This window comes from Rhea pennata, chromosome 2 (genome assembly GCF_028389875.1).
Source record: "Rhea pennata isolate bPtePen1 chromosome 2, bPtePen1.pri, whole genome shotgun sequence".
NCBI lineage: Eukaryota > Metazoa > Chordata > Aves > Rheiformes > Rheidae > Rhea > Rhea pennata.
The window spans coordinates 124415325-124442200 of NC_084664.1; the positions used below are offsets into that span (position 1 = coordinate 124415325).

General features: G+C 39.0%; 1 protein-coding gene across 5 annotated transcripts in view; it reads left to right on the forward strand.

The window, feature by feature from the left end:
• The window catches only part of NCOA2 (nuclear receptor coactivator 2), a 184104-nt gene that overhangs the window by 60281 nt on the left and 96947 nt on the right, over positions 1-26876 (forward strand). For all 5 annotated transcript variants that reach the window (XR_009957682.1, XM_062570289.1, XM_062570288.1 and 2 more), the window contains exon 3: positions 5354-5598. The gene's annotated coding sequence lies outside the window, so the exon portion shown is untranslated. The remainder of the gene's footprint in view (positions 1-5353; positions 5599-26876) is intronic.

The following is a 26876-nucleotide window of genomic DNA, read 5'->3' on the forward strand; positions in this document are numbered from 1 at the left end:
AAAATGTAACAGAATCTAAGTGGACTGACGGGGTTGGACTAGATGATCTCCAGAGAGCCCTTTCAAACTCAACCATGCTGTGGTTCTGTGTGATTCTGTGATTTCAGTTAATACCATGTGGACAATTTACTACTCTTCTGTCAGATCTGTTCTGCAGCTATTTTTGGCTCTCCAGTTCATAGACTAAGAAAAACAAATTGTCCTGTAAAACACATCAAATGAGGTGAGCTTAAATATCGGTCTAAAATAAGCGCTTATAAAATGATGAGCAACCAACACTTTTGGTCAGCCAAAACAGCACCTCAGCTAGAGGAAATTGCAATAGTTGCTGAGAAAATCAATGAGGGACATCGGTTGATGTGTACAAAACTACGGTTGTTTCAGTCAGTTGGGACCCTGTGTTTCTCTAGATGCTTGGTTAAAGAGTGCCAATCAAGCTTAAAATACTGAACTGGAGCTAGATGCGGTAGAACTACTCATCCTGCTGCTTAGGACTTCCTTAAGGGTGGAGTGTTGCTGCTGTTGTGGATGCTTCCTGGATAATAGCAGAGTCTGGCGTTCCCAGACATGTGCTTCATTGATGGTGATGAGCCACAAAATAATGGGAGCTGTGTTATATCAGCAGGAAACTGCAGGTGCTGTAATGAGTATTAATATCTTTTTTTCTTCAGATTTCTTTTTAATAATCTGTCCTCAGTCAGTACAATCAGTGGAATACAGGTTGCTCTTCTGTTTTAATGTACTTTTTAGTGTGAGGACAAGCTATGAGCAGCTGTGTGTAATGTACTGAGGAGCAGCAACCTTAATTTGGGAGTCTGCTTATTTGCTTGAGACCCATAATGTTTTATACTGAGTTTGGGTAATGTTATTTGAACAGATTGAAATAAAATCTTATAGTATACCGTTCGTGCTGATAAATGTATGAAGTAGTTTTTTGTGTTGATCCTTATGCAGCAGTATTTATTTAGGATATTACAATTTTCATTTGTAAATTCATTTCTTGAAATTAACTTCTTGAAATTAATAGGTGAAACATGATTTGGGGATTTTTGGTGACAGAAAGTTTTTGTGCTGTAGGAAATTAGTGCATTATGATGATATAAGGAGAAGCTTTCCTAACCAAACTTAAAAACAGAATTAATTTTGCCACGTAGAAAAGAATCCCTCACCAAATCATACCAGTAAGTTGATCATAACACAGATGGTATTTACACAGTAATGTGGCCTTGTGATAACTGTACAAATAAGAAAAGATTGCTGAAGATTTTCAGGGAAGAATTCATACTTCAAAAATGCCGAACATTACTTACCACTTCCCCCTCGTCCCCCCCAACCATCATATTTTAGAATTAATTAATGGTTGTGGATTGAACTTCGCTGTTGGGTAAAGTGTTTAATACACTTCAGTCAGTTGGCTTCAGTCCATGTTAAAATACAGTTTTAATCTAAAAGAAGATTATCTTTGATTAGTTCACTGCATTGAGCCTCACCTTTTTGGTGACATATATATAGCAACATATATATTCACAAATTTTATATAAATAGATTTAGTCCTAGAATCTTGTCAAGCATTTTCATTTCTCGGTGTTCTCTAATGTGTTTTACATTAAAACTTTTCTGCTTGATATTTAGTATTTTAGCCCATAAATGATTATTTCAATGACAAAATATTTATTTTAAAAAAAAAAGGAGTATCATTTTTGGAGGTCTGCTGGATTTCAGATGAGTTTTCAGCAACATTATAGTGATCTGTATTGTCAGCTAAGTCTATTATAATGGCTTACAGTTGAGAGACCAGGGCTGATACTTCTAATCAGTTGAGAAATGAATGGAAATATTTTAGTTTCCTTTTTCTGCATTGAAAAAAAGTCCTTTACTGACAGCCAGTGTGTTCTACTCTGCCAAATAAAACAGTGCATGAAATTCTGCTCTCCTTTTTTTAGGAAGAGGTTTAGTGTAGTTTCCATGATTGTACATTGCAGTACTAAAGTGTAATTCAACCTAATTACAGTGTTCTTCTCAACTGTAACTAGTGATCAGAAAATTATTCTGTTCTTAAAAAACATCTGGCTATTATAGATGCTTGATAGCCAATTTAGTTACTTAAATCGAATTTAAGATGCAATATTATTTATTAGTCATTTTTCAAAATGGAAATGAGCTTTTAATGTTTCATTATGATTTTATGCACTGATGTTTGAGCTGTTCAGCTTACTTTCATAAAAATAAAAATGAATGTTCTCAGAACATGCATGTAGGTCACATACTTTATTGCCACAGATAATAAGTGTTTTTTGAAAATTAGATATGTCAGATGTCTCTGGACTAAACAGATAATCCCACAGGAATATTCAGTCATTCCTTGGAAATAATTAATTCTTATTGAAAAATAAATGTCATATTTAAAATTGTTTTGTCTTATTTCTGTGTATTTTATCAGTATTATAATTTGCACACATCTGTGAACATAGGACAGTTTGTTTCTCTGTTTTATTGGTCTGCTCTTCTGGGCAGTGTTTTTACAGAAATATTTACAAGAAGCATTGAGAAATTGTCTTGTTTGCTATGAAGAGCTCAGCAAAAAATCTGTAAATTGCATTTTACTATAAAGAAACGTGTTGTCTGCTTTGAGAAGTTTTTCTGAATATTATTGAGCTGTGCATGTTAATGCCACTTAATGTGTTTTGAGACTTTTTTTTTTTCCCGCATGTTGAGATAAGTAACTACTAAATAGAGAAAAAGGAAGAAAAAGTTTCCCAGAGTTTCCATACCAAAAGGTTATCTCCCCTCCAGGCAGGGGCAGATGATTACAAGTGACTGAGACTCATAAGAATTTACCTTTCCTCATCTGAGACTTTGTAACTGGTAGATGACTGCTAACTAATTTAGTGCAAATATGAAGTAAAATGGGTTTGCTTAATTATCTTTGTTAGCAATACGTGACCTTCATAGTGAATTAAGCTAACCCATTTTACTTGAGGTTTTCATGGCCTAGAAGTACTTTGTGAGCTGTTCAGCCCAGCACCAGTAACTTTGGGATAAAGATGTTTTGGTGATTGTATAGTTTTTGTTTGAGAGAAGTAACTTCAGCCCGTTATGGGCTGAGCAAGGCATGCCAGGACTTCGGCTGAGGAAGGCTGCCTGACGCTTTCCATTGTAGGATGCGGTTTCAAGTTTTTTTATAACTTTGCAAAACATTAGCTTTTGGGGCTGAAATGTTCTAAGTTGGGTATTTACCTCTAGCTGAATTGCTGTTTTTTTTTCTGCCCAATTATTTAGCTCTATCTGAGAAGAATGTGGGGGAGAATAGCTTTTTCTCATGTGTAGACTTTTTGTCATGAACTTTTCTTGGAAATGCTCTCAAGCCCCTCCCTTTGAATCAGAGACCAGAAATTAGATGGCAGTGGGAAAGTGCTGGGGATAGGCATTGGGGAAGCAAGGTGAGTCAAAGCTTAGCCTGTTGTCAGCACTGTGAAAATCTCAGATCTAACCAAACTGTAAGCTTTTAAAGAAATCATAGTTCTCATGGGTCATCTTGAACATGTCAGAGATGTATGGTCGCAGCTGGTAGTGTTTTCCTTCTTGCTGAGCAAATCTCTCTGCTGCTGCTGCACATGTGCCATCCCTAAGTACCAAGATACCCCTAGGCAGAGGTCTCGGCATGTTGTAAGGAATGGACTTGGCCATTGTAACTGAGAGCAGGTCCCTTAGTCTCAATTATTTCTCCTTGGGCAGCTTTGGAAGGGAAACTGCTCGATTTGGAGAAATTAGGACCAAGGGGGTGGGAGACTGATGAAGTTCAGATAGGGAGAGAGCGAGCTGTACAAGTTGGACAAGGAGGCTAGCGACTTAGTGGAGGCTGCGCTGATGGACCACCATTACCTAGGTGGCAGGATTGGGCCCAGGGTGTGCTGGGCACTTTTCAAGCACAGAGTAATATTGTGATCTCTGCCCAAGAACAAGTTAGACTGTAAATAGAGAGGACAGACCCAGTGCATGAGGAGTGAACATGGAGAGAAAAATGTGATCTCCTGTCAGACCCACATCTCTTTATTGTTATCTTTTAAGGTGGATTTACTTAGGGGACAAATGCGGAAAGAAAGGAGAAAGAAAGGAGCAGAGGAGGACAACTTGGCATTAACCTAAAGCAAAAAGAGAGATAGAGGGAGGAGTGACAGAACATAGGATGGGGGAAGTTTTAGACATATTTGTAGAAAACCTCTACAATATTTATATAAAGCCTTGATTTGGCCTTTTGCGTTTTCGTCATGTGTCTCTGGTGACTCCATTCTTCAGCTTTTCCCCGGCACCACAAGGCAAAAAAGGAGGGATTGCAGGCTCCAGATCCCTTCCTTTCCCTCACCCTCCTCTGCCTTCCCATCTGGAGGCTATTTTGAGCTTGGAGTAAGACAAGTTTAGCTCTTCTCTGTCATTGCAACAGTTCCCTCTGTTTTTATGGGCAGCAGTTTAGGAGCTAGGAACTGGTGAGTGGGCTAAAGAGACAAGTTGAAGGGGAGTGAGATCCAGTAAGCAGTTAAGATACAGGATAGCTGGAGTTGTCAAAGGCAACTGGAGGAGAGAACGAAGGCTGGGAGCTGGTGAACCTGCTGATCAAGGCCTGGGCAGGCGGTGGGAGAATGAACTGTGGGCAAGGACTTGAGTTAGTAGAAGTGTCTGTAGAAGGATGAAGGAGGGACAAAGGAGGGGGAGCCTTGGGGATTGTGTGACATTGCCAAGAATGGAAAGATTGGAAGTAACTGGAGATACAAGTTGATAGTTCATAGTTTGAAAAGCATTAGGGAGTGGCGATTAGGAGAAACCTCGCAAGGACATGGAAGGTAGGAATGAAGAAGGACCAGGATTTGAATCAACACGGGTCAGAGGATATGGGATATCAGACTTGGAGAAAACACGCAGAGGAATTTGTTCTGGAAGATCCTTTCTATAAAGATCCTCAAATGTAAATAAATATTCTTTGGTTTTAACAGAAGCTCCTTGGGAATATATGTTTTATTACCACCTACTGCTAGTCCCTGTGGAGAGGATTGGTTTGCTTTTGCTATCAGTTTCTCGTTTACTCTGTTGCTGCTACAACTGCACAGTATATTTCTAAAGGTTTCAGCTCTACTGCTGAGTTATGTAGGTGTCAGTGTGACACCATCAGAATTTCTGATGTCTCAATTTGTTTTTCTAGAAGTTGATAATGCAAACATTTTTCCATTGTGATAGTGGCCAAGTTAAATAATGCCAAAATTAGATTCATCTTTGCAAAGCTCTTTAATTTGGCCCCTTGAGAGTAAGCCTTATAATGCAGTATATGACCGCATGCTGGCATACTGTTTTTTTTCCGCAGGACCCTGCTTCATTTGGCACACAGGATGGACCTGCCCTGGGAATGAGTCTGGCTTATGTGGTGGAGGAGGCTGTTCTGTGTAGTACCCCTGCCTCATTTATTGCTGACATTGGCATTTGTGTGGAGAGCGAGGCAGGGGATTGCAGGAAGGCAGAAGATGTTTTGATGCTCTGCACTGCTGCATGCTGCCCTGGGGAACTGGATTCTCTTTTCGTCTGTGCTCCAGAGTTCCTATGTGATGCTAGGTGAGTCACTTATTTCTACCTTTTCTCAGCTTGGTGCCAACTTTGTGTGTCTTGCTTTCTTGTGGATGACTTGAGTTCTTTTGATTTCGAAAAGTGCTGAAGCACTGGTAACTGCAAGTGAGCCAGTGGGGGATGATGTTTGAAAGTGTTATGTAAAGCACAATGTCATGCAAAATACTGTGCAAAAATTAGGGTTGAGTTATGTCAAACTGGAGGCAAAGTAGTTTTCAAACTGGAGAATAATCTTGAACTTTAATCTCTCTTTTAGTTTATTTCTAAGTTAGGAATAACTGAATAACCGTAGAGGTAACCATTATGTTTCTGAAGCACTCAGGTGCATTACTGAATTTACAAAAAAAATTACTTCAGAAGAAGATTTGAGTAGCATTCAGTTAACAAAGTATCAGATCATGGGCTAAGCACTAAGGGTAAAACAGATTCCTATTTTGATTTGTGGTAATTCTGCACACTGAAGCAGAGGTGCTGTGGAAATTGTATGACATAACTGCAGGGCATACCACATCATATATGCAAACAACGGCAAAGTTTAGGTTTCCCTAGACTGCCCCTATTTCTTCCATTTCCTTCTTGCAAGTGTGTGCCTTTGCAGATTGATCTTAATATAGATATTTGTATCATGAAATACATTGTGGTGTAAAAAGCAATGCATTTTTTGATTCTGTCAGCTTGGATAATATGGCTGCGTAAAACTAAAATAACTAGTAAATTCATCATTGATTGCAGGCACATCTATCTTGTGCCTGGTTATTGTATCAGATACAAAATACACAGTGTTTATAATACCAAAATGGCTTGAGGTCAGAATTTCAACTTTATTTCTTCAGTCTCAGAATTTGTATTTTCCTAGTGTGATGTCCACAGCTAGCTACAATGGTATTGTAATCAGTAGATAACGGATTTTTTTTTGGCTAGGGCACAATTAAGCTACATACACTTTTAACTTAGTTGACTTGAATACAAAATATCTAGTATTAGATCAGATTTTATGAATTAACAGAAAGTTTCTCTTTGAGACCTAGAAATGCAGTGAGCATATTTGCCAGGTAAGCTGTTAGCTGGTATTGCAGAAGACAGAGTCAGAAAAAGCTATGCTGCTTTAATAATGGGTAAACATTATATTCAATAAACAGAGTATGAATGCACGTTCCACTTCCAGTCTGCTCCTGGCAAATCTAGCGCACGTGACTGTCTGAAAGGCCGCAGTAATGCTTTACTCATAGAGCAGTATTTTTAAGCAGTGCTTTCTAAGAAACCTGAGTTATTTTTTGAGTACTGCCATACAGTGCAATTGTTTTTTTAAATCTCTGTGTTTAAAACAGTAAACAGAAAGGGAGGGGTGGGAGAAAAAGACCTCAATTCTATGAGCAGAAGTTAAAAATGAAATAATTTGCTTTACCTAGCGCATCGAGATTCATGTTGCAATTAGACTGATGCAATAGTACATATTACTAAACGATCACACAGTTCACGGAGTCTGCTCAAGAGAAGCACGGGATTGGAACAGCAGGGGTGTTGTGGGCCTGCAGGGCAACACGCTGGCGGAGCAACGTGGGCAAGATTATCAGCTAATGTGGAGAGAGGAATGCCAAGAAAAATAAAAACTCTACCATTCCTGTGTCTTCCGTAATACAGGGGATGTGGGAAAAGAGGGAGAGTGGTTTTATCAGTGTGCCTAATTTATCTGAGTGGCTCTTTTAATCTGGTATGGAAAATGTTTTCTGTTACATGAGTTTTAAGATAGGGAAAGGAAATAATGGAACTCGAGGCTAATTTTAAGCTAATATATTTTGAAAGCTGCTAATAATATTGGAATTTTATTCCTAGCTCTTTATTTCTACAATAGAAAAGTAAAATTCCTTTGGGTTAACTGAAACATCTGTTGAACAAATTGGTTCAGTTTCATGAGTCTGTTACTAATACTGAGAAGTCAATGATGTTTTATAAAACCAGTTGAGTCTGGGGTTTAGTGCCCATATTCTTTCATTTTTTATTATTATTAAAGTAGGTCGTTTTGAAGTGTTATTTTTTCTTGAACATGGCAATACTGTGATATATTTCTACTATTTCAAGCTAGCTGTAATGCTTTTATACATTTTTTGTTGAGCATTGAAAAGGAAAAGTTGAACTTTTAATTTAGGCAGTGAATATTTTCTTCATAGTGTGTGCATAGTCTTGCAAATTCCAGACTGGCATTAAGCAGGCACATTCCACGTGGCTGTAAAGTATTTTCATTTTCAGCCCTAGAGTCAGGGCATTGGACTCTTTAGAGTAGCTCAGCATATGGGTCATAAAGGATACAAACTGAAGTTGACAATTTCTAATGTTATTTTAACAAATTTCCCTTTATTTTTTATGGTTATTTCAAAAGCTGTAATACACACTAACTACATGATAATTTGGTTGTCGTCCTTAAAGTAGCCGATAATGGAAGTATAAACAAACAGGACAGCAGTGTGGGATATCACTGCATTGTCTTATGTGGATTTTACTGCCTTAAGAAGGAATGGAAACGCTGAGTTGAGTAATGAGAAGCGGCGCGTGAGTACTGGCAGCGTAAGGAGCTGCCCTATGGTTGATTAGATGTTCCCAAGTGCCCTCGTGTCAGCGTCGTCCTCGGTGCGGCGCGCTGAAGTTTCAGATGATGCGCATGCGAGGAAGGAGGAAGCGAGGGCGAAGTTCTGTGGCTGAAGGCCTGTGCCAAGTCCTTCTGAAGCCGTCTGCAGCAGCTGTGCTGGAGCTGAAGAAAGGCTTTCTTTGCTGCCATCGCAACATCTGCACAATCTTTAACAGCAGAATTGTTCCACTAGAGTGTATCGGTTTTGCTAATCTGGGTTGCCGTCATTCTGTCTCCCCCCCCCCTTCTTTTTAGAAATGTTCGCATTACTTTTGGGGATAAGATTGCAAAAATCTGGACTTGTGTGTTTCCATGTAGAGACAGTTGGTTTCAGAAGCCAAAAAAGCTGAGGCTTTGGATTTGAGCCTTTCAGTATCTCAGTGAGGCTCTTAAGGTAATTGGACAGGTTTGGACTGCACCCCGTGAACTGGATTTTTGTACTTCCTCTCGTGTTCTGAGGCTAGAGGGTGAACATGGGGCCATTTAGGGGGAGACTTGTGTGGTGTCACTGCAGCTAAACCTGATCGCCTGGCTAGCTGCTTGCAGGAGAGCAGCCTCATCTCTGCCGGAGAGGCTTATCTCCTTCCTCCTCGCGCCAGTGCCGCTGCCCCGGTTTGGGGTAAGTTCGCTTCGAGAGCTGAAGTGGGGCTCAGCTACCTGTTTCTTTGGCTGGATTAGTTAGTTGGCTGTTTGAGCCCTCTGAACACGCCTTTGCTATGGTTGGGCCAGATATCTGTGCCTGAAGGTGGCTGAGAAGAGAGGGAAGCAGGACCGACCTCTTCTAGCAGATCAGCTTATCTGTCACTTTGAAACCATGCCTCGAAGTGAGGCAGGAAGAACACAACTGAGGGAAATGTTTTTTAAAAAGGCACATGAGTTAGACCCTACACTATGTTTACTTTGAATGTTAAGTAAAGAGAATGAGGTAAGTCATATATACTAGAATTTGCAATTTTAGTGGTTTAAGTTGCCCCCCCCCCCCTTTTTTTTTTTGCATGAGGAGTTTTAACTTGACTCTTCATTTTAACATGTTAACACTGCAAAGCTGGCACGTTTTTGTGGTTGCTTGGGCATGGTTAGAAGCTTGGATCTAATGGTCAGATACAAGATGTGGTCTTGGAGGGTAAAATAATGAAAGCTAGTAGAGATGCTGACACTTACCTGTTTTAAGGATTTTGGTGATCTTGACTGTAACTACTGTAAATTTATAGGGATACTTGAAATCTAGGCTATATGTCAGGAAACAAATGTGTTAGAAGCTTGGATCTAATGGTCAGATACAAGATGTGGTCTTGGAGGGTAAAATAATGAAAGCTAGTAGAGATGCTGACACTTACCTGTTTTAAGGATTTTGGTGATCTTGACTGTAACTACTGTAAATTTATAGGGATACTTGAAATCTAGGCTATATGTCAGGAAACAAATGTGGAGGAATACATGGTAAATAAAATGCCTTTGGTTTCTAAAGCAGTGTTACCATTGTATTTTGTTATAAGGATTTACTAGATGTGTATTTGCTTTTAACTGAACAATAAGATCAGTCTATAGGTGCCCTCCTGTTATAATCTGCTAGGAAAATAACTCAGCAGAAAAGCAGAGTGCTGATTTATGTGATTGTGCTCATTGCAAAGTTTGGTTTGTGAGATCCAATTAACATAAATAAGCAAAGTAAGAGAAAAGTTATAGGGAACATACTGTTGCGTACTAGGATTGTTAAATGGTGTTTTCAAAATTGTATTTTGGCCAAATAATGTTTTTTTGATTTATGCTGTGAGGACTGTGTTCTTGCTCATGTCTAGAGAACAGGAACCATCCATAAAATTGAACATATACTTGCCACAATTAAGGATTAATAATGTACTGTTAAAACCAACAAAACTGCTGTTAGGAGTCACTTGAAATACTGTATATTGAATGCAAAAAGATAAACTGCCAGTGTGTGAAATCCTGAGTATGCTTTGCCTGACTTGGTGGCATGCGAAGTGCATGCCTTGTAGTCTGTGAGCGACAGCTTCACCAGGGGTTGACCGTGTCCTATGTGACAGCTAGGCATTTCCAACTGACGTATGTAAAGCTGACACGTTTCCTAACACCTCCAAAATACTGTTAGAAATAGAGATACTTACCTATGGTCGTCCAGTCCATGCAGCTTAGCTACTCATTTAAAAATGGACACTAGAATAAGATAGTCTTAAGACTTGTCTTCAAAACTGAATGCATTTTTAATGCATTCTGCTCTCAGAAATGTTAACGTGAACTGAGTAATAGCAATGGAGTACTTCAAAAACAGGAAGTACCTACGTTTATATAAATTGCTTCGTTTCAGCTATCGTAAACGTGGCTTCAGCGCAGTTGCAGGAGCAAAGCCCAAAGTCGTTATAACCAGCTGACTTCCTCTTCCTTATAATTAACAATCCGTGGCCCGTTTTCTCTGGCAGCGTTAAGCATTCTGTTTCACACGTTCAGTCACCGTACAAACAGAGGGCCCTCGACTCGCTTAAGAGCGCGCTACAGTTGCCCGCGTCCTGGGGCTGGCAGGGGGCGTGCAGATGCACGGAAGCGGCTGGTGGATCGCGCCCCGGGGCCGGGCAGCGCGGGGAGCCCTGCGAGGGCGCCTGGCGCCGCTCCAGCCTCCGCGGAGGGCGGCCGTGCCAAGTTGGCCTCCTGCCACGCTAAAGTGCACGGGGCAGCAAAACCTGCTGCGGAGCTGCTAGACGGTTTCTCTCTTCAGGGACTTCCCTTCTTGCATTCCATTACAGATTGGCTTTATCTGAAGTCTTTTACCATTAATTTCACGAGGACTGATTGCTCAGCTTTTCTGGATGGCTTTTCTTCCATGTTACTTCACCCTTGCTGCCTTTGACGGTACGCGTACGCTTAGGCAAGCACAGCATGTAAAAAAGGGTAAGAAAGAGTTCCTCTTCTGCTCCTGCACGCTTTCATGTTGTATCAAATATGTTTTAGGCTGGTTTGGGCCTTTGAGGGGAGCTCTAACATTTTAGTAGAAAAGGCCTGTCACTGCTTCTCTGTCTCTGCTGACACAGTCTCTGTCTCTACACCTGGGAAGCAAATACCCACCGAACCTGCCCTGCTTACTCTGCTTGCTCAGAAGAGTCAGTGAGGAGCCTTTCCAAGGAGGGAGAGGAAAGGGGCAGAGCTCTCCGAGGAGAGTTTCCCGAGGGAGGTTCGCTGGGGTACTCAGGCTGCAGCACTCGTGGCATACAAGAGTCAGTGTGGACCTTTTCCTGTTTTGACAGATTCTTGGAGAAGGGCCTTTTTTCACATGAGAGGTAGTGCTGCATTTTGCAAAGCCTTGTAGGAACCTTTCAGCAGAGCTCAGCAGACGTGACTCTGTCCTAAATACAATGTGAGGGCAAAGAAAAATGTCCTTCTTTTTCCTAGGTTTCCTCTTCAGATATAAGATGTAGCGGAGAATATTTACTCAAAGTCTTATGAAGTATCCTATATTAACAGTGCCCACATTCTGACTTTATGCAAAAAATTTGACAGGGATTTGACAGGGACTATTCCATACTGTGCTATCCAAGATTTTCGCTTCTTCAGGAAAAGCTGGTTGACCCTTTTTGTTGCCACTGGAATGACCAGAAAAGCTGTGTCAATGGCCAGAGTCTTGGTCTATCTTTCTGAGTGGGATTTTAAAAGCAAAAGTGATCTGAAGAGTCTCATCTCAAAACCCAGAGTATGTGGGACTATGCTTGTGAAGACAACAGAAATGAGGACAGAGTTCTGCTTCTCAGAGCTCTTGGCTCTGATTTAAAGGAGGGAAGAAAAGGGGAGACCAACGAAAGTGAGAATTGCTTTGTCCTCTGTGAAAAATAATAGTTATTTGAGAATTTTTAATTCTAAATGAAATTTGGAAACTTTAAGACACAGCAAGGATTATATGATTTTTAGCTGTGCGAAGGTTTCCCTCCTATCCTTGTCCTCTGATGTTTTAAGAAAATATCTGAAATATAAAATATTAAGAAAATATACAACTGGTGCTCCAGGTGGTTATGCAGTTGATGCTGCTGCTTCTGCCTACTCTGTGTCTGAGGGTGTATGTAATGTTTATTATAACATTATTATAACATTATTTTCCCTCATTCAGAAGAGTCTTACCTTAGGTGCTTACCGGAGTTACTCATGTGTTTCTTTGGTTTGTGTGATTTTGCCATATTTTCCTTCGTGGCTTAGTTCTAACACAAGCATAGGTGATGAAACGCGCTTACATGTTACTCTGGGTTTTATCATTGAGTTAAGGGATTGGATGGGGCCGTGCTGTAAAACGGGACAGTGGGCCAGGCGGTTCAAAGCAATCAGTAGGCTGCTCTTAGTGCAGTATGGTCCAAATAGTAGTCTGTGGCCAAGATCAGCCTACAGGAGATTTCCATCCGCTCTGCCTTTTACCGAAGAAGATGGGCAATAGCTTTGAAGCAGCAGATGCTGCCTGGCAACTGGATGCTATTCAGTGCCTGCCAGTCTGACTCAAGATCCATCCTTTTGCTGCCTCCAGGAAAAGGAGGACTGTGGAGTGGAAGGGGTCAGGTAGAACAGCTTTTCTCCTGCTGTCCAGTCTTACTTCACAACAGTATCTTGGAAATATTTACAGATAGCTACTTATAGCATGTGCAGGCTGGTCAGGTTGAGGACTATCGTGAGGGCTAGTAGGCTCAATCTTTCAGAATTGGCTGGTGGGACCTATAGCCAACCACCAAAATATAATTGCATATACGTAATAAATGTAATAAATGACATTATTTTTACAAAGAAACACATCCTTTAAAACTGGTCATTAAAAATACCTGTTTCAATCACAAGCTACCAAGCGTCTTATTTGCATATGAAATAATTCGGGTTCAAACATCTAATTGCCATTTGGGAAGTCTAATACTAATTTTTAAAGATTATGATATTACAGTTTTATATTACCTTTTAGGAGAATCTCAAAATGAATTTCCAGCAATAACTATTAACACCTTAAAAGAGCATGAGAAGCCAGAAAGCTGTATGTGAGAATATAAAATAAAAATTTGAAAATCTAATGTATATGTACTCTTCATTGCAATGCTGTGATGGTCTATAAAGATTTTACTATCCTGACATATTATACATACCCATTAAATATGAGCACTGAATGCTGATTTCGTTTATGCAGGTCATCCAAAACAAATGCCTCTATAGCAATTATCTCCCCACTTGGTTGTGTATTCTGATAATCATAAGATTAACTAGTAAATGCAGATTTTGGATTTTTGTATGACCTATTTTTTTTAACTTTTGCATTTAGTAATATTTTTTCAGATTGGCTAAGATTTTTCCACACTTGCAAAACCATTATGCTTTTGTAATGGTGGAAATAGTTGAAGTGAAGATGAAATAAGGAAGATCATGTATGAAGAGGACACTGGTCCTAAGATCTGGATTCATCATGTTGTTCTTCTCTTTCAGCTGGTATTTAAAAAAAAATCTAAATTTATTCTCTTTTTTTTTATGTGTATTTATACAAATAATCTGAATTAATTCAAATTCAGTAAAATAGAGAAACATATATGTATTCATAAGGGTAAATGTTAACAACATGCAGTCATTTAGAATATGAAGTCCAGTTTAAGCTGCTGGATGGTTTGTAGTTACAGTTTCTGAGGTCAGAAGGGAAATTAAATATTTTTTTCTTTTCTGAGTAGAAAGAGAAGCTTGACACATTTTCCATTCCCTATAGATCAGGTACCAAGCAGAGGAATCAAACGGAATTGGGAACAAAAACACTTTTCAAAATTATGTGCGTGGCAAGTAGAGACAATTTTATGGAAATCGTTGAAAACTAATGATCTGGAATGCGAAAGAGCTGTGTGTTGTTGTAAGAGTCGTTGCAGCTGTGCTGGCCTCGTGGGTGTGTTGCAGAATTGTCGTTCTTAATTTAAAGTGAACAGAAGCACTGCTTCTCCTCTGTCGCACTTCTCATTGAACCCCCCCCTTGTCAGCGCTGTACAGGCCTGCACGAGATCCACGTCCCAGGTTTCCTGGCTCCTCAGCTTCACTCCTTTGGTCCTGTCCCCTCTTGCAGTTGTTTAAGCTGCTTTCTTGATCAAACTGTTTCCTACCAAGGTGCAAAAAATTCCCTTTGCACAGAGATGTGCATACCTTTGGGTACCTGGTACCTTCCAATTTGTGTTCTTAAAAGCCAGCTGTATCATCTTGTTTTCTTTGTTTCTTGTTTTATGTGATTTCCCCCCTACACGCACTGTTCTTTCCCCCTTCTGCTGGTAAGCTGAGTGGAACCAGTTTCCTCTAAATGCCTTGTTGTACTTGGCTTCTCGCCTCTGAGTGAAAGGCTGCTCAGTTGCTCCTAGCCTGGGTCATGGGTGACACCAGTCCTCTTAGCAGATGACCAAATGCTAAGTCTGTGTGTGTGTGTATATATATATATATATATATATATGTGTGTGTGTGTGTACACACACACACACACACACGTGTGTGTGTGTACGTCTCTCTATATAAAATAACAATCATATAACATCTGCCAAAAAATTTTCCAGTTGGATAAACCTCTTTCATCACTTTGAAATGTTGATTTCTATCTACATTTTTTTTTAATTTAGGAGAAATACAAAATTACCAGTAGCTTTTTCTCTTTTCTAAAGATCAGCCATTGACTAAGACTTTGACTGAGTTTAGGAAAGTAGTATATGACTTGATGGGTAGCATTATAAGTTAAAATGTCTCTCTTGAAAACACATGTTACAGCTTGGATTCAGTTACTGTATACTTTTTTTATGGTGGGACTCTCCCTAGCAATCTTCCCATCTAGAAGAAAGAATTCTGTATGTTTTTTTTCTATAAGGTTCCAGTTCTTATCTTTAGTTGTTAGAGGTGGTCTCAGGACTTATCTCAACTTTTAATCCTAAAATCTTTCCTTTTTTCTTTCAATTCTGGTTAATTCCATTTCAGATAGAGTCTTTTCATTTTCCTTCTGAAGAACCCTGCAATTTTCTCACTGAAGTTGTTCAACTTCAAAAATCTGTTTGTTTCTACAGAGTTTTAAATTAATCTCCTGTTACTGTTGTTAACAAGGACACAAAACGAGGGGAAAAAAATCGGCTTCCTTCTGGGCACGTGGAGAATTACTCATGTGCTAAGTGGGCACATAGATGAAAGGTTTACCTTGCCTGAAGTTTGTCCAAGCTTTTCAACATGAATGACAGCTCCTTGGGAAAGGAACAATACGTTTTTCTCAATGTATTTTGCAGAACAAGGCTATGGAACTATCTCCATTTCTCCAAGGGCAAACACTGGTTTTGATAAATAGGTATTTTATGTATTCTACCTGTCACAGTAGGTGTCCAGATTTGGTCATTTCTGACAGGGGTAGATTATTGCATCTATACTTCATTATCAACAAACATAGCTCGTGGATGCCAAAATCTCAGGCTTGCTTTAGGAGATGCTAAGTAAAATGTTGTGGCCTTTGATATGCAGAAGGTCAGATGATGGTCTGTATTGGCCTTAGACTCTATTTTGGTTGATTTATTTTTGGTAAATTTTATTTTGTTTTTTTAGTATATGACTTGATTTTCACAGCTGTTTGAATTTGTATATGAATATATTTTAGCTTATGAGCTGCTTAGAAATGATTTAATGCAGTTTTTCAATTGATTTCTGTTTGGTGTAGATCTTGTTTAACTCAAGGCATGGGGTTGCTTTTGTTCGCTGTTACATTTACAAAGAGTCTAGCATCTGAGAGTCAAGCTTGTTAAGTACAGAGGTGTATTCATAAGATTGTTGCCTTTCATTTATATCCTGGACACACTGCTATAAATGCTAAATTTAAAGCAAATTTAAAATTATCACAAATCTATCTCAATTCATAGATTGTACTCAAACGCATGTCTATGAAAATGTGTCTGTATATATCTTCTGTTAGAAGATATGTGGGATTTGTGTGTCTGTTTTCCTTTGAAAGCTGTATAGCAAAATCTGCTAGGTGGATTTAACACTACGTTCAGGCGGTTTGTTAATAAAGCCAGCTGTCTACTTTGGTCCATCTAAATTAGCTTTCTGTGAAATTATAATAAGGTCAAGTATTCTAATTTATTTTTAGCCTCATTTCCTATGGAAGCAAGGCTCATGAGGTTGCGCTGTGCACCTGGGTGCGCACAGACACACACACATGTTGTGCCCTCTTCTCCCCTCAGTAGCTTTTGAACCTACGGGTGGTTTCAGTCAGTTTTTGGCAAAGTAGAGGTCCCCAGATTAAGTTGCTAAAATTTGTGTGAAAACAGGTGGTTGAGTATAGGTGGAAGCACCTAAAGGAGTCCTGACATGGGGAAAAGTTACGGCATGAACTAATCTTATTAGTTGCATGTGAACCCTTGTGATGGGAGAAGAGACTTTTTACAAATGTTGCAACTATGGGAAAAATTTCATTCAAAGCTTTCACCTTTCTAGACACCAGAGTCAACCAAGCAGGAGGCATATATCTGTGGGAAATGAGGCTTCATTAATTCTGTTGCGCTTGGGACTGCTTGTTGCTTAAACATTTTAATAAAAACAACAAAAATAGAACAATGTCAGCAGCATAAATGCCAGCTATTTTGCATATTTGATTTTGAATTTAAATATGTTGGCCTGTGGTGTTATAGCTTCTTGTGAGAATCCTAATTTTCAGAGACAATTTTGGTGAACATTAGTTTTTAAAAAGATCATCTTGGCTCTCCGTTAGGACAAATGGAGCAGTTTCTTCCATGTGCTTTTAAAAGCACAGGTATAGTAAATGCTTTCCAGCTACTTTTTTGCATGTGGGCCTGAACTGCAAATAACCAGAACTGCTGCAGCGTTTTACGGAGGGAGTTCGGTAGAGCTTTTGTGCTCCAAGGGAGCTGACTGGGAAGCACAGTGTCGGTACAGTGCACTCACTGAATATGGAAATAATAATAATAATAAAGGTAACCAACAAGAAGTGTATTCTTAATAAAACATGTTTTTTTTCCAGCGTAATCATATGACTATGTAATACAAAAATTGCTTTGAGAGTGGGTCAAAGATTACGCATAGCAAAGACTTCTGCGATTGGTTATGAACAAGTGAAAATACTATAAACTTTTGACCCTGCTGCAGCAAATGGAACTGTGTAAAGCACCTACAGATGGCAGGATTTAACATATAGTCAGTCTCTCGCCCTTTCACAGCAATTACGATCATATTACAGCAGGCAGAGAGGGGAAGTAGCTTTGTAACTGTAATACAGTGCGTCTTTGAAAGTTTTGAATATGCAGTTGCCTGTTTCATTTTTGCACAACCATCAATTAGGTTAGCAGAAAGAATCCAACTCTTTTGCTGCTCTTGCTTGACTTCACGATTTCCTGGCTGGCCTGCCGAGTTGGTTTTTGAACCAAAGGAATTGTCTGAACGTTTTGAATAATTTTGAAATTTCAAACTATAATGTGTTTATTGCTAAGCTCTAAATACCTGGTGAAAGTGTTATGCTGTTCTGCTACTGATTTGGTGATGGAGGGCTGAGGACAACGTGCCTTCAGAGAAAAATCTGGGGAAAAATTATACTAACTGAGGAGCTCATTAAATTCTCACGTGGTAGATGCATGCATTTTCCTGTTTCTTTTTTTTTTTTTTAAGCTTGCAAAACTTCATGTTTGGTTTTAGTTATCACACTTGGGCATGCTGGCATTCAGAAGGCTGCCTGCACTGCAGAAGGCATGGTGCCTTCGCACTTTGCTCCAGCCCCTCTCTCTGCCTCTCCAATCTGCCTTTGGCCTGTAACTCGATGCGCCTGCCAGATGCCGGGAGGTGGAGCAGCAGCCAGCCACGCTTTTAGAGCATTTTGTTGGAGGGGGCTATTTTATTCTCTCTGCGGTTCAGGAAATTTTTCCTTTGGCTTTGCGAATGGCTCGTATGGAGAGCAGAACTTGCAAGCAAGTGGTTATCGAATAAATAAGATACTGAGAGTTGCTTTTTGGAGGAAAGGAGAATTTTTAAGTACTGATAAAATGGATTTTTTTTCTTTTTTAAATCAAGCTGAAGCTTGCAGTATACACTGACTGCTGGGTTTAATTCCATTTCTTTTTGGAGATGACTGCGTGCATTTTAGCCATGCCCATACCTGTAGCAAAGAGCTGCTGATGAAAGCTTTAAGGCACAGAACTGGCTCAGTGACTGCAACTATATGAGTTTGATCCAGGCACACAAGATTTTGAAACCTTCCTGTTTGCTAAAGTGCAGCGAGAAGAAAACTACTGTTCTCCAAATGCCAGACAGCACACATGGTGGAAGAATAATTCCTCGTGCAGTTTTTAAACCTCCACCTCCATGCACACACACACCCCTCCTGAAAAAAACACACCAAAACAAACTTTAAGTCATTGAAAAATACCACCTGTACATTTCTCTCTTTTACTGATGAGCAATCTCCAGCCCTTGGGATCGGCGCTGTGGAGGACGTTTGCCTGGGCTTGCTGAAGTCCTGGCTTCCCGGAGGAAGCCTGGGCTGGTGGCCACTGCCCTGGGCCCTGGGGAGCAGCTCAGCTTCCTCCTCCATGGCCCCTGCCAGAAACTCGTGCGCTGGCCCAGGCACCCACCACCTGGTAGACCTGGAAAAAGCATAACTGAGTCATCTTCACCTAAAGGCAGCAGCGTGGCTCTTAAACGTGGGGTGGTCACCTTTGTCAAGGGCTTGTATGAATTAGGGCTGCTCACGAGACAGTTTTTCCATCTGCAGATAGGGACAGTTATTAGCAGCTTTCTGCCTCGTAAGCACCTCCTTCATATTCTAAATACACTGTTCCTTGGTGATGCAAAAAAACAAATACAAGTGACTTGTTAGGAAAAGATGCTTGCAATGTATAGAATAGAAGGGAGAATGACTTAAGGAGATGAAGTTTGTGCTTCTGAAAGGAAGTGATTTTATCTATTTCTGGGTTTTTTTTGCCCTTTTTGACGAACAAAAAGGTATTGAAATGTAATTGGGTCATTCCCATAGTCTCACTGATTAAAACAGAAATCACTAATTGAATAATGTGTGCTTTCCACTGCTATTTTGTAAATAATAGATCTACTGGTGTTTTGTGTCGTGGTAACTGAAATAATCTCCAACAATTACATCTCTTTATTAAATCTGCTGTGTGTGGCTATAAAATGTAAAATACGTTAACAAATTGACCAAAGCGAAGGATATACTAAACCTTTACCAAATGACACATGCTTTATAGTGCCTGCATTTTTTTTTTTCTGTTAAATTCTGACCATTATTTCTTGCCATAGTATAACAGAGACATTTATGTTTCGTAATTCATGCTGGAAATAAAATGGTTAAAATGTCCTTTCTGGTAGCACTCAAAGCCAAGTACGAAGGTTTCCATTATGAATTGCACAAAAAGTTCTTATCTGCACTTGTGTGAGTAGGTGAAACTCCTGTGTGCAATATTAGTAAGCTCAGTTTCCTTTCAGTGTTATCTAGTATCTAATTCAGTTTTCCTTTATGTGCGTTCAGGAAAAAATAACTGACACAAGCTATTATTTCTTAGACTGCATCTTGCATGCAGATACAAGTAAAATATTATGACCCTTTTTCTCTTAATTCTTTTGCTGTTCTACTCCTAACAGATAACTTCTCGAATCTGGTGGAATTTTTTCCATATTTTTCTTGTACTGAAACATTGCTTACACATATAAGTACCTATCTGGTCTAATTAAGCTTTTAAATCAGTGTGCCTAAGGGGCACCGTCACTGCTATTTCAGTAGTATTTAGGCTACTTGAAGCAAATTATTTTTATAGGAATATTCTGGATACTCAGATGGTTTGAAAATGCTATTAAATTGTTGTATAGTCATAGAATCATAGAATCAGAATCAGTAAGGTTGGAAGGGACCTCTGGAGATCATCTAGTCACTACAAAGGAATTAATAATTAGATGTTATTTGCATGCTGCACACAAAACTGTACTGGTTGTGTAACTTGAGGATAAAAGTAGTAATTTGCCCACATAGATTATCATCTGTTTAAGAATGCAATTTTTTTATTATTAAGATTAAATTTAGATCAAGGTTAAAAAAAAAAAAAAAAACTTTTTTTTTTTCCTGGGTAGTATTAATTTAGCAGTGGAATAGAAGACAAGGTGCAGATTTGGACCTTTTTTACATAAAGCACTAAAATTACAGTGAATTTTTTTATTACAAGAAAGCAACTCTTCAATTTAGGCGTCTTCGTTCGTAATTTGTTTAGGTATTCAAAAGATCCCCTTTCCTGAAGAGCATGATCTTACGAGAGAGGAGACTTGCTCTTCAAACATCAAGCCACAGAAGCCGTAGAAAGCAGCATGTCTATGCAATGTATGTGATACAGCAGATACTATCTTGAAAATGAGGGAAAAAAAATGGAATTAGACACTCTTATTTTTTATTTAAGTGGGAGATAGATTGCTGCTCGTCTTTAGCAGAAGAGAGGGAAAAAGGAACGTGGTGTCTTGCGGGCCGTGTTAGCGTAGATCACTGCTCTGACCTCGTGACAGTCAATCCCAGAGCGCAGCACGAGCAATATTAGCGTGCAGATTAGGGAAAGCTCATGGGCTAAAGCAGCAGCACTTCCCATGTTTGTAGACGTGACCACTTAAAGCTAATAAGATTATAATAATTTACATAGTATCTGCTTAAGCACAGGTGGTGAAAGTAGTAGCGAAAAAAGAAAGTAAGGAGCTTAAGTGCAGAAAAGGTATGGGGAGAACTGTGGTGAAACATATGCTGTGTGTGGCACGATTAAGTCCAGGTCCTTTTGCACAGGGGCTCATGCTCATCTTGGTCGTTGATGCTGATACTCCTGTTTACGCTTCAGTTGTATGGAGAGAGTGAACTCCACTGAGAAGCATTACTTATTCTGTTCATTACATTAAAATATTTTTGCAGTTGGGCATAAATAGCAAGACTTTTGACAGCTTCTTGTAAATCCTGTGCAGGAAATTTTGATGACATATGCACATTTCATTTTACTGTCTGGAGGACTCCATTTGCACAAAGGAATATATCATTCAGTCTTCAAAATGATTTTATATTTTGAAAGCTTTAAAAATTCTCTTCTCAAAAACAGTGCTTTGTTGTAGATGACTTGATTGGAAAATAGCATATACCTCACTGCCTAATTTGCATTTGTTACCTAAATGGAATAAGTTTAACTTGGAGAGAGGCTGGGAAGGGGAGAAGGATTTAAAAGGATTCCTCTTTAATTAATCCCAGGGAAATTTTGCAAATCTGTCTTTTCTTAATGCATGATGTGTGTCTTTTAGCTTTGTTTCATTCTATAGCACAGACAAAAAAGCATTTTTTGTTTCATGACGATACTTTGGTTTGACAATATCTGGGTTTTGAGTTTGCCAGGCGTGTGCGTGGATTGTAATTTATTTTTTAACAATTTATTTTTTGTAAAGTAAAAAGGTTTCAGTGTTGGTGTTAAATCTAGCTTTAAATCACTGACCTTCTATGAAATACTGTTTTACTACCATCTGTTTTATGCCAATGTTGATATTTATATTTTACAGAAAAATAAATTGTTTTGTTTAAATATCACGTTATATGAACAGAAGCTTTCCTCTGCAGCAGATTATTGTATGTTCTTTCTTTAGGATTTAAACAGAAAGAAAGAAATTTTTTTCTTTTTTGTTTATTTAAAAGAAATAAACAAAATCAAAATGAAGAAACAACCCAAGATTTACTTCTTCGGTATCTTTCTTGGCATATATGAACCATGGATCTTACCACCCCTCTACTTCAGAGGGCAGTTATACAGATTTGATTAAGCATGTTATATATTTTTAAATGTTCAATAGCATGAGACAACATAAAGATTCCATCCTGAAAAGTAAAGGGCATCTTATTCCAACAAAGCATTTTTAAACATAATCTTTATAGTTAAGGACATAAATAGAGCCTTGGACTTAGGTTAGGTAAGACAGTTCGGAGAACTGCAAGATTAAATATTTAATGCAAAGCACTATTACTGAGGTATTAACTAACCTCTTCCCACAGTGGCATATTCTCATAAATATTTTCATCTTTATCTATCTGTATTGGGTTGCAATTAAGTGGTTTTCTATACGTATTTTTGGTTTAAAAGATTTCTCTGAAGTTAAGAGAAGAATCTTCTAGTAACATGAGGGGAAACACTACCTTTTAACTCATCAAAATATTGAAGAGTATCTTTAAATTTACTGAGATTTTTAACAGACCTCTGTTCTATCTAAAATAGTGTTTTAATAACTCTAGTCCAGGTAATAGAGCTTCTTTTAGTTTTTTGTTTTTTGTTTTTTTTTTTTTTTTTTTTTTTTCCTTAAGTAGAATCAATCTTTCTAAAGTCATTTTCAGATTGGACATTCCACAAAGTGTCTTAAAATCTATACCAAAAAATAGTCTGCAAAAGTACCTCTCTCTACATTTCATATAATAGCATAGTACTGCTACTACTTTTTTGAAGCTCACCTTGGTGTCTGCTGTGTTCTCCAAGAAATTCACACCCTGAGAGAGAGAGAGAGACACCTTGCTAATCTCCATTTGGTGGACCTTGGCAGTCCAGGGAGCTAGTGGCCATTGCAGTGTATTGGCACACTTTAATTTGGGGCATTTCTTCTAAGGATTTGCATGTGTACCACATCCTGCTACCACATCCCTAGAGTTAGTAGTATTTTCTCCTTTTCCTCCCTGAGTATATACTTAGACTTAACGTAAGCTTGCAAAACTCCTAATATCTCCATTGTGCTGTCTTGTGGGTATAGTTGAAGTTGAACGTAGTACCTGACTGTTTTTATGGTGTTGCTGTAAGTTGAAACCTGAGTAAGAAGGCAGCACGCCTCGTATTACCCACTTAAATACACCTGGCTTACTGACTGACCTTGAATAGGTCATTTTATTTCTCTGTTCATCCTGAGATCTATAAACTGTAGATAATAAAACATATACCCACCTTTGCAGAACCTCTTTGAAATCCATGGGTAAAAGGTATCCCATAAGGTCAAAATATGAATTATTTATTATTACATGACATGCACAGCATGCACACTGTAGAGTTATAAAAATCCTATCTGTTTCTTTTCCCCCTGAGAATAGAAGTCATACCTTCAGAATTCTGCTTGGAGAAGAAGTATGCTTTATAAGAAATCTAATATAATCTTTATGTGTATATAATGATATTGAAACTGTGATATCTCCAAGGAATTATCTTCACGTGTTAATACTTGGCTTACTGAGATGAGGGCAAATGCAGTTTTGAAAATAATACACATTTAAAAAAAATAAGGAGTGAATATGAAGAGGTCTGAAAGAATGGTCAAAGGTAGGAGGATGATTGGTTTTCAAAGAAAGAACATTATAATTTCACCAGACTAAATCTGTGGTATAGTTACCAGAGGGTAAAGGATCAGTTGACTTACGGGTGATTACTAATACCTAGCAGCCATCATCCATTCTCTAGTGTTTGAAATATTTGCTATATGGTTAAAGGAAATTGAATTTTTTTTAGTATGATCCATAGGGTTTGTTGCAGGCCCTAGTCTTCATTAAAATACAGAACGGGGAGGAAAAAAGCGGCATGCTCTGTACTTGCTATTTATATTATTTATTTTATTCATTTAGGTATATTATACAAGATAAGCTACATTATCTCAGTCCTTGGTGATTTCATTACACTAACATGCATATAACATATTAAAAGCAAGATTAGGCAGGTTCCAGGCCGTTTGGGGCTTTATATTTCAATATGAACCTCTTACGCTCTCTTTGGAAATCAGTAGCCGGCTAACAGATTCTGAAGAACTGATACACGAATTCCTGCTGAAATAGGCTACTGCATCACTGGGGTTTTCTGTGCTGTATCAGTTTTGGCCTCTGAAAAGAGTTTTAAAAATGGCCTTCAGCAGAGCACTTAAGTTATCTAGCCCTGAGATCCATGACATTAGCATAAATTAAAACTGCTTGGCCTTTAATCCAAGTCCAAATATTAGGTCAGAATTATATCCAACTAAATCCAATTAAGCCTTTAACTATTTGGGATAGGCCCAGGCTTTCGAATACTGACAGCAAAGGCAGGAGGGTCCTTGCCCAGATTTTAAAACTTCTCTGGGGATAACAGACTTGTCTACTGCTCTACTGCATGAAGTGCAGTTTTTCACCTGAAGCCATGTCGATGAAAAATTGTGGGGAGCTATTAAAAGATGAAATTTGTAGTGGAGAAGGGGAAAGTGCTATGTCCAAGTAAGAGATTTTTGAGGACATTTTTAAAATAAGAATTAACTGTATATATCTTAAACCAATTGCTTTAGAAGACTGTACTTTCCAGTGGTAGTAAATTGTCTGGTTAAAAGGTGTTGTCTGTTTTAAAATCTTTACCTTCAATATTATTTAAACTCATAAAATAATATTTCTAGCATAGAAGTATGTGTGTGTGGAGGGCAGTGCTGATTCACTGATTTTTTCCCTTTTGTCTTCTATTTTTTTTAATTAATTAATTAATTTTCCCCCTCACCTGGCTTTAGTACACCAGAACAATGTTTGCAGCTAGGAGTTGCAATCTCATATTGCCTAGTTTTTAAAATCAAGGCATTTAGATTTATGCTTTTACTTACTGACTCTGCACCTGGCTGCCATTGCTGCAGTGCTCAGTGCTTCCACGCGAGACTCCCCTGTTTCTCCCACAAAAAAAAAGGATTCTTCCATTTAGCGCTTCCTGCATCGAACTAGCGTATGGCCTCCTTTATAGCTGTGTTAAATCCAAAGTCTCCAGACAGCAAGTAATTTAAGAAATCGCATCTCACTTGGCTAATAGGGACAGAGATTTGTCATTCTTTATTGGCTTTTTTCCATACTAAAAATTCTTAACTTCCATAATTTCTTTTACTTTTGATACCTTTGCCTACCGCACACGTTTTTAAAGCTCTTTTAAAAATAAAATAAAATAAAAAAAATCCTTCAGCTGCCCCTTACTCCCTTAGCTTCCCTTTGAACACTCGCACCAGGGATTGCGTGCGGTGTCAAACACGCTTGCATAAAGAGCCGCTCCAGCTTGAGAGCAATCTCCCTCCGGTATTTGGTATCGGCCTGCTTTTGGCGTTTTGCCGGGGAGAGCCCGAGCCCGGGCGCTGCCGACGCCAGCTCGCCGGGCAGCTGGTTGTTCTGGTCGTCTGTCGGCTTGTGGTTGGAACGACAACTTCTGAGAGCCGCGTGTGACTTCACGTCCAGATTGTTTCCGAGATCGCCTCTTGGCTTCCTTTGCTCTGCTGCTGTCAGCATTGCCTGCAAAATGCTCTCGCTGAGGCCCTTTTGCCTTGGTGTGCTGCATGTCCTGCCTGTGTTCGCTGCTGCGGTGGGCAAGAAGTCAAACAGGAGAAAGGACAGTTAATTTTAGGGGCTCGGCTGAACTGTTGTTAAAAGGATTCAAGGTAAATGGCTTGATGTGATAGCACTTCTTACTGCGTTATGAAGCTTAGAGAGTGTAAGGTCCTAATAACCTGGGGCAGGCGATTCTTAACATCTAAATAACTGATGAATCTTGTATTAAAAGTGACTCGCTAATGGTTTTAAGAAATAGTCCTGTGAGCTGTGAGTTGAAGTACTAGTTTCAAGATGAGAGAGTTATGACAACCGTGCATTTGGAAGGAAGAGATGGAGTCTCTTGGTCAAAACCAAATAAAAAGCAGTGAAGTCTTCAGAAGCTGACTTTTCTTTGCATTTAACTGACCTTGTAGGATATCTTCCGTGCAACACGCTCAGGTGCAAATGTTCAGGAAAATATTACAGTCCATGTTGTTGGTATCTTTGGCATATAGGAATCAGCTTCTGAAATAGGTCTTGTGGTAAACATGGTAGGTGCCACTTATTTTACATTCAGGAGAGATCTGACAGTCCTACTTCATGAGCAGCTGTAGCATACCTACTTTTTATTTTCAGAGATTATACCTGATCTTAATTGATTTAGTTTTCAGATTACTTCACAACATAATTTTCACACATGTATGTAGAGGTTCTCAGGATGTGACAGCATGTGCTATATATTTTTAATTGCTGTACGTGAGCTCACGTGAGCTGTACGTGAGTCTGAGCCTTTCCCTTCAGTCTGTCAGCTTGGAGCTGACGCACGCGCATACCTTGCAGTTCTTTTTAGAAAAAAAAAGCAGAGCAAACTGAAGTTGAGAAATACATTTCTGTTTGGGAATTCAGTGTGTTGAACTTTTCTCTTAGGAATAGACTCATGTCCTAACATGTTTCCTCTCCTACCATTGATTGAAATGTTCAGCACTAAGCACTGGGGGTTATTTGCAATTCTGCTGCATTTTGGTTAAGAACTAGCTCTCCATTAGAACGCTATGGCTCATTTGCACTGTGAATAATTACCTGCATACCTGAATTTTGCTGGCATTTTGTTTAGATAAAATGATGATCATTTTCCATGTTTTGGAGCTGCCATTTGTTGTTGCTGGCACTGGTAGAAAACCTGCACTTTTGTGGCAGAGGAGGTAACCAAGTCCTGTTTCTGTGGGGGACACAACTGTCATTTGTTTTAGCTATTCCTTGATAGCCCACACTGAGAGATTGCTGTTGTCTCTGCACAAACTTGTTTTTTCTCTTTCACTCTCACCATGTAGCATTTGA